Source organism: Lissotriton vulgaris, chromosome 7, assembly GCF_964263255.1.
Source record: "Lissotriton vulgaris chromosome 7, aLisVul1.2, whole genome shotgun sequence".
In the NCBI taxonomy this organism is placed as follows: domain Eukaryota; kingdom Metazoa; phylum Chordata; class Amphibia; order Caudata; family Salamandridae; genus Lissotriton; species Lissotriton vulgaris.
Window position 1 is genome coordinate 1,308,861,921 of NC_141695.1, and position 9,060 is coordinate 1,308,870,980.

The 9,060-nt window shown below is 48.0% G+C and overlaps 1 pseudogene; it reads left to right on the plus strand.

The window, feature by feature from the left end:
• The window catches only part of LOC147703565 (uncharacterized), a 137,508-nt pseudogene extending 135,969 nt beyond the window's left edge, over positions 1 to 1,539 (plus strand).
• The last annotated feature ends 7,521 nt before the right edge of the window (positions 1,540 to 9,060 follow it).

Here is a 9,060-nt window from a genome sequence, read left to right on the forward strand (position 1 = left end):
TATGCCAGTGGAAAACACTCCAGCCTCCTGAAGGTAGAAGGAGAGAGAGACCAAATATATTGTCTGATTGCCTAGCCAGGCTAGACCTGCAGAGTCTCTTGCCCTTAATGGTAATGGGTGCACAGACAAGATAAACGTTACTACCTGCATTTGTGGTGAACTGCTTCCTGGGAGTTTGAATGCCCTACAACTCAGCTGTTCCCCCTCCCCCTCCACCTTGTTAAATTGGGTAATAGGTTCCCTTGTTACTTGTAATTCTTCAGAACGGCAGACTTGCTATGAGGCACCATGAGAAATAAAGTTCTGTAAATTGCACAAGCCAGCACTGTGGTGGTGCGAGTTCAAGAAATGACCTTGCTTCTGCAGCAAAGGCATGAAAGAACTTTCTTTCAGACCAGTAGGGTGACTAGCCTGACTGGACCCCAGGTTTGGGAAAGGGTTCAAGCCTTACACCAGCAGCCAAGGTGACTATGATGGGTAACGGTCCAGCTCCATCACAACAGGACATTTTACAAGGTACCCACTAATAGTGACCCATGTCCGTGTGAGTGTGGATATTAGGGAGGTGCTCTACCGGTGTCTGTGCATGAAGTAACCGATCCTGAATTCATGGTTTGCAGATACCCACAACACCAATCGAGGCTTTGAGGATCATCTAAGGATCCTTTATTTGTTCACTTCCATTATGTGGACTGGGTTTGACTAATTCTGGCTATTGTGCATTACTTTAAAGCCAGCTTTACTTGCACTGAAGTTGTGTCCGGGAACACAAGGGTGTGGATGTCAGAATGTGTCCAGGTGATTGTCTTCTCTTGATGAGCCTTCTAAATGTTTCCCTTTTTCCAGCTGTGCTTTTACATCCGGGGAAGCAGGGTGAAATTGGTCTATCTTTTGTTAAATACTGCTTTCTACTTGCAGACCGCGTTTGCAGGCAGTGCACAGCCTGTGAAGCCATCATCCCTGATGATACCTCCTTTCGCTTCAAAACTGCCGAGGTTTCAGGGACGAGCTGGACCCGGCAGCAGATCCATGGGGCCTCCTCGTAACCCAGAGCGCAGAATGCCACTGCGACCACCACGGGCTGCTGAAGCATCTGGGGTCCCTAACATCAGGATGTCTCTGGGACCACAGCAAGCCTCTCGGCTACATCTCAGGGCACCTCAAGGTCGCGGCAGTAGGATGTCTTTGGCAGGTCGGAGGCCGCCTAGTGGCAGGAGGTCTTTTGGATTGGTCAAGCCACCTGACTGCAAACTCGCAAAGAGCACACCTGCAGTCATCGAAAATCAACTTTCTGTAGCTGTGACCAGGAAACCTGTGGGCTCAGGTGGAACAGGCATCAACACCTCCATCACAGACGCACAAGGATCACACTGTGCTGCTACACCAGACAGTGGTTTAATGCTGCGAGGATTGCGGCCACAGTTACCCAGCAGCAAAGGTTTTGGGAAACGACCACCAGCAGGTAAGATTAATGTTGGTGTTGCAAGAGGTCTTTCCAATTTACGGCCATTGCATAGTGTGGCTGCATGTGTATCTTAGTAGGTGATGTTGACGTGAAAATGTGGCTGGCCTCATTGAGCATGCTGTCAATATGCATATTGTAGTGTCTTAATCTAGTGCGAGATTATGAGCCATTGCATATAACAGCATCTCCTATCAAGATGGGGTATCGGAAGTGATTTGCGTCCCAGCACTCGATTGTTGCCAGGACATGCTTTTGTTCATGAGATCCCAAAATTATGTGCAGTGTGTCTTATAGAGGTGCTCTTACATCTCGAGCCGTTGCATGAATGCCAGCTTGGGGGTCGATCTGCTGGGTAGTATTGTGGCCTCATAATTTATGGAGCCCAGTCTGCTAGCTAATTTACTAGTAGTCTGGGATCTTGAAACGCTGCCACCTTGCAGATCCCTGCAATGTTTTTGTTTGCGAGTTTGTATTTCTATTGTAAGGTTTGGAATTGTGTGCCTAAAACCATGTGCAGAAAGATTTGTAACTATCTGGGCACTTTTCGGGTGTTGGTTGTCACTCTGCAGGAACACTGATTTATTACTTTGGTAACAAGGTTCACTGCAGATGGTTCTGGTGAAATAAGCTCTGGTTGGACAGCAGATTTCTACTTCACCTGAAATCCTTTTTAAATGTCCCCTTTCTGCTGTTGGTTGGTTGCTGTTATACCTCATGTATTCTGCGACACCATTCTTCTGGCTGCGCAGGGCCCACAGACCACTGGTTTGTGCAACTTTCGGAGCCGACAGGTGAAGGGTTCGGTGGCTCCTAACTAAGTCGCCCTTTGCTGCTCTACCTGTGGTCTTTATGCAATTAAAAATAAACTACTTTTACACCTACTTTACTGTACCATTGGTCTATCTCGCATTGAAAAGATCCAGCAGACCACTGGACTTCCCCCACCTATGTTCATCTTTCTCCTCACTGTGCCGAGGTGCCACGCTTGCTTTGCCTTCTCATCTGACGTGCTGATTGGAAAAGGCGTAATTGTCCTTCAATTTCAAGGTTTGAAGTACAATTATCCTGGTGATAAGCACACCATTTCCCAGGTACTATATAAACGTTATGGCATTAAGCATCATTGACACATCCGTGATGCGGATTCCTTTGAAGTTAAAGACCCAAAATAATTCTGAAAAAGCAGGCCTATTCCTACTGAATGCCACAAGAAAATGCTTTAAAAAACCTTTTATTCAAACATTGCTCCTCATACAGCGTGTAGAGGAAACAAACCTAGATTGTCATACATAGCAATGAAGATCTGCATTGTCAAAAGCAAACCTCGCATACACATCAAGAATGGCGCTTTTGCGTCCTAATGAGTTTCATGTGGTTTTTGCCATCTGCTCAACAGGAGTGGTCTATCCTTTTCTCCACCAATATTTTCCCCGTCTGTAGCCTGTAAAGTCACATCTGGCCCCCTCATACTTTCTCACATTTCTTGGGGCAACACCTTCTCTGGTAGACTACATACTCCGTCCCCTGGCACCTGTAAGGTCTGACTCACAATCTTCAATTCTTGGGGGAACAGCCATGCCATACTATTTGGGGGTGGCTACTTTCGCAGCTGCTACCAACCAGCTCTTCTGATGTCTGGGACAAGGCTCCTCTCCTGATATTATCGGAAAGAGCCATTTTGCATCCATGGGAACCTCCAAAGACAACATTTGGAACGTTCTCTTAGACCTTCCGCCAGTACTTGTGTATCACTAGGCATTCCCATAGGATATGAAAAAGGGCCCTGTTGGTTGCACCCTAGAGGCATGATATGTCTGCTCTTCCTAGCCTATGTAGCAAGGTCCTAGAGTAATAGGACCTATGAAGAAGCTTTCTTCACCTTTCCCTCTCCTCACAGCAGGCCCGGTTCCTGCTCCTGTGTCCTATTCTGGAATCTGAAGCAGGCGCCGTGACCCCCTTACACGTAAAGATTCAAACACAACACATTTCCTTCCATTAAAGCGAGAGACGAAGAAAAACAGCAAAAAAATAAACAAAGCGTAATATGCTAGAATTGTAGATTTAAAAAAAAAAGGAAAAATGGGCAACTAAAACTGATATGCACGAAGTGCTGGAAAAAAACAACCTTGACTTTAGCAACTATATGCACGCTATAAACTGGATGTTTTTAACGATAATGGCTATGCAACATCCTACCTTGTCCCTACAATCCATTCTAACTAAACAATAGTTTGATGGCAATACAGTGATAAAATTAGGCTGAGTTGCCTCATGTAGCCACGTTTCTATTAGGAACATGGTATCAGGGGGCCTTCTCCACCAGAAGATCGTAGATGGCTGGCGAGGGAGTGACCGTTTATATTGAAGCGGAAACGACTTCTTGCTGTGCTACTCTGGATCGGTTTGTTTAAATGATTTGGATGAATATACTTTTAGTTAGGATTGTTTTTTTTTGATTGCCCTCTAACCCTAAACCTTTTGAACTATATTCTTCTCTAAAACTAATCCTATCCCTTACCCTAACCACCATCACTTTACCCATAACCCTTACCAATGCTGACCCTAGACTAATCCCTCACCTTAATGTGAAACTTCCCTTTTGGGACTGAAGGCGCCTTCGCACGGCTGAGAGGGTGCACCCTTCTGTTCCTCGTACCGGCTATGGGTTGGCATTTGCATCACCTACAATCAAGCAAGTGTGTTGAGGTCACTCGCCACAGAGTGAGACCCAGAGCTGAGCACACCAGTTGCACCTTCATGACCGAACATGAGTCACATGGCTTGTGGTGATAGCAACAGCTTATAGCAGCAGTTCAGTCTTTTTTTTGCTCGACACCTTTCAAGGAGAGATGTCTGCTGGTATATCCTGTTTTGTTGTGTGTTTTTTTTTATAATTTTAATTTGAAAACCTTTGGGGGCGGTCGGTCCTAAATTGAATTCTAAATTGTAACCTGGTCATTCGCCCCATCCATTTGGGACATAGATGACGAATATATGTAACATGTATAGGATGTGCTTGTGTGTGATGTATAATATGGCTCTGGCCGTCCAGGAATAGATTTTAATTTCCTATGCTAGAGTGGCACTCACGATGGAGGTTAGTGAAGCCATGCAGCAACTTGAATTGCAGCGCTTATCCAGAATATACCTGATTTCCTTTGTAGTGGACAAGGCTCCAGGGCCTGGAGAAGAGGTGGAGTATAGTCCCCCCCCCCCCCCCCCCACCCCCCCCACCCCTCCACCCAATACACTGTGGTGAGACTGTCATGCAGACTACAGCTGTACTCGTCGGGGAAGAATATGTAAAATGTGGTAACTGCCTGAAACTGGTCAGAGCTGCGCATATGGAATACTAAATCTGTCTTTTCTGCAAACTTGGTAAAAAGATGGGGCAGAAACCACCAGTAATTGCACCCTGATTTCTGTACCTGAAACTTGGGTCCTGCAGCAGTGGAGACCGAGCAATGTCTGTGCTCCAGGGTTGGGATTGCAGACTGCCAACACCTTGGACCTGCAAGGAGCCGAGGGAGGGAGATCAAAGTCGCTTTTTGAAACAAAGGGAAGGATCCGCACCACCAGGCCATTAAGTTGCCTCGCTGCAAAGGCCTGGACCTCCCTGCCTCTGCACCTCAGGCAATCACCCATTGCTGCCGCAATTCAGGAAGGACCTCAAGACCTGGCTCATTGACTGAACCGGAGACACAGACCCCCCCCCCCGCGCGCCTATAGACCCTCACCGAGGAGTAGTAGCACTTTATAGGTCCCTGATTGATTACTGGGGTTAGACCTGGAGACCCTTGTGTCTCTGAAGGGCACCTATAATCTGAAGTGGCCATGATGGCATGCTACTCCTGGAACCGCAAACCAACTTGATGGGCTTTCTTCTTGGACCTAGCGCCTGTAATGACGAGGCGCTGCTTGAATTGGCACTGCATTTGGCAACGTTAGCTGAAGAACCAGAACTCTTTGAGAAGCTTCTCGTCATGCCCATTTTGCTCACTGCAATTGGCTGTGATTTTGTCCTCTAATTTTTGGTGCCACTTCAACTAGGGGTGTACTTTTCACTTTAGGTGGGTGGCAGGTTAATGTTTAGGGCTCGAGGAAGATTTCCCCCTGCATGAAGATCTACAGGACCACGAACGGAGTGAGGGCTCTTCTCCATTGCTGGTGCTACCATGCCTTTATCAATCAAGGGTGCGCGCACCAGATGCAGAGAACAAACTGCAGCGATGTCTGCTTGGCGGTGCCAGACTCTTCTGAATCCCTCTTGGGCTATGAAGAACCACCCCCACTAGCAACTATGCAACCCCTGTCTCTAGCCAATAACCCTTAACCCTTCCTGCAAAGGATTGAAAAGGCCAATATATTTTGCAAGACTCCAGGAAGACCACTATAACCGAGTTGTGATCTTTTAGAGTGGCTTTACTTGGCGCAGAGAGCTGCAATAGACTTAGTTAATACTGTACATTTACGCGCAGTATTGAATTGAGTTTGCGTTTTTTTTCTTTTTTTATTGTAAAATCATTTGCTGATGTACGGGATCATATTGAAGATCTCATTAAGTTGCGAGTTTCTACCCTCACACCACTTCCCTGAGTAATCGCTCGCCTGGCCCACCTCACTGCTCTAGGGGGCCGGTGCTAAAGGAGTGCATTTGGTGCTCCAGTTTGGGTTCAGTACTAAGGTAAAGCCCCAGGACACCAGGGTTCCCGTTTTTAAAGTTTGTCCGAGAAGTCCCACGACAAACAAGAGCTGCTTGGCTCAAAGTCTCGCACACACCCTAGCCATTGCTACAACTTAATCGCCATCTCAACTCTCGCCCTCAACCTAATCCATCTTATCTGCCTTACTATTTCGAAACCGATTTGTCTTTAACTTTTTATCACCAGTGGCTTTTTAAGCCACTCGGCGAGAACCAGTGGCGGCTGGTGACATTTGGAAGTGGTGGGGGCGTAAAATGCTAATCATACTGCACCGTAGCGAGCGAGCGTAGCGTGCGAGCCCGAACCCCCTAAGGAGGGTTCGGGGGGAATTCCCCCCGAGAAAATTTTTAAAAAATAGCGGAAAAATGGTGCATTTTCAAGCAAATTTGAGAAAGCAGAAAGGTTAATAAAGCAATTGTGGAAGTGCAGGTATTACATTATTAAAGAGATGTCATATAACATAGGTAGCTGCTTATTCAGTATAACCACAGAGCTTCATAACAGACTTATTCCTATAGTAATCTGTTCTCAATCTCACTATGCCAGGATTAAGGCGTTGGATAATTTTTAATGGTGCTGAGGTTCCGTGAATTCTGAACCTGGGTCATAAAGGTCGTGGTTCTGTTACGATTTTGATAACTGCGAACCGTAAACAGTGAGTTCAGCAAGTATGAGTATTTTCATCATGTTACACCGATGGATTCACTGTGTATTTGAAGATTTTGTTCTGAACCATGGGTTCCATTTTGTGCATGGCAGCCATTTTGTAGTTGCCCTCACATAGGCTGATGACTTTAGCTGACTGCTGGATGACCTGAGTGAACTGACCCTGTTGCCTGAAGCTGACCTTGTTAGACCAGTTTCTTGCCCAGTAGCTGATCAAGATTAAGGATCAGAGCACAGGAGATTGTAAAGTTTGGTATACACATGCACACCCAGTATCCTACCTCTCATCTGTTTCTGTTCCTTCTTTTTATGACCTGTTTACGATATGGGTTTGTCCAGCTTGTGTAAGAAGGAATGTTGGGGTTTTTGCATGCTTGCAAAAGCTAGGACTGCCCTTTACTTTTGTGCTGAGTCATGTAACCCTAAAACATATAAAAGGCCTCTGTCCTCTGTATTCCTCAGACTACCTCATTCAGTTACTACGGTTTCTGTATGACGTGGCCTCATTTATTAAATTTAATAAAGATGTCGTTTCATATTTCAGCTTCTGTGCCAAGTTCTTTATTGATATTAGGAAGACCCCTGAGAATGGAGATTTCGGATTTCCTCAGCGCTGCCATTTCTTTAATGGGGCTGTGAAAGTCCCACTGGGGTCCCACTGTGTCTGCCTGTGTGTTTATATTGGTGTATATATATATTAAACACTATTAAAAAAGCAAGCTTGTTTTCATCAAAAAACACTCACTTCCTCCTATTTGTGAGAATATTTAAATGAATGGATTAGTACGACTGGCTGCTTCTGGTCACAATGCCTTTGCAATGCAATCACATCGGCCTTGTTTCACTAGATCATGTGTACTCACAAACTTTCTCTCGGGGCCAAATTTACAGTGTGGTTTGTGTCTGAGGGCCGCACTGGTGGGGGCGGGGTCAGTGGGGGAGGGGGCGGGCTAGAGGGAAAAAAACTGACCATGAGGTTGATCACAGGTCCCTGCAGCGGACGCCTTCGTCCACTGAGCCACCAGACCCAGCATACACACATTTCTCTCTCTCTCTCATTCTTTCTCTGTCACTCTCTCGCTCTGTCTCCCTCCCTCTCTCCCTCCCTCCCCCTCTCCCTCTCACTCTCTCCCTCTCTCTCCCTCTCTCTCCCTCTGTGTCCCTCTGCCTCACTCACTCTGACTGTCTCCCTCTCTCTGTCTCTCTCTCTCTGTCTCCCTCTCTCTCTCTCTGTTTCCCTCTCCCTCTGTTTCCCTCTCCCTCTCTCTGTTTCCCTCTACTTTCCTCTATTTCTCTCTCCCTCTCTATCGTTCCCTCTTCCTCCTTCCCTCTTTCCCTCACCCTCCTTCCCTCTCCCTCCCTCCCTCTCCTTCCCTCTGTCTCTCTCTCTCTCCTTCCCCCTCCCTCACTCTGATGTCTCCCTCACTCTGATGTCTCCCTCACTCTGATGTCTCCCTCACTCTGATGTCTCCCTCACTCTGATGTCTCCCTCACTCTGATGTCTCCCTCACTCACTCTGAGGTCTCCCTCACTCACTCTGAGGTCTCCCTCACTCACTCTGAGGTCTCCCTCACTCACTCTGAGGTCTCCCTCACTCACTCTGAGGTCTCCCTCACTCACTCTGAGGTCTCCCTCCCTCGCTCTTTCTTTCCCTCGCTCTCCCTCTGTCTGCCTGTCTCCCTCCATCGCTCTCCCGCTGTCTCCCTCGCTCTGCTTCCCTCGCTCTCCCGCTGTCTCCCTCGCTCTGCTTCCCTCGCTCTCCCGCTGTCTCCCTCGCTCTGCTTCCCTCGCTCTCCCGCTGTCTCCCTCGCTCTGCTTCCCTCGCTCTCCCTATGTCTCCCTCACTCTGCTTCCCTCGCTTTCCCGCTGTCTCCCTCGCTCTCCCTCTGTCTGCCTCTGTCTCCCTCCCTCGCTCTCCCTCTGTCTGCCTGTCTCCCTCCCTCCCTCTCCCTTTAGCTGCCTCCGTCTCCCTCGCTCTCCCTCTGTCTCCCTCGCTCTCTCTCACTTTGCCTCCCTCGCTCTCCCTCTGTCTGCCTGTCTCCCTCCCTCGCTCTCCCTCTGTCTGCATGTCTCCCTCCCTCACTCTCCCTCGCTCTCCCTGTCTGCCTCCCTCGCCCTCCCTCTGTCAGCCTCTGTCTCCCTCCCTCGCTCCCCCTCTGTCTGTCTCCCTCCCTCGCTCTCCCTCTGTCTGTCTGTCTCTGTCTCCTTCCTCCCTCCCTCTCCCTC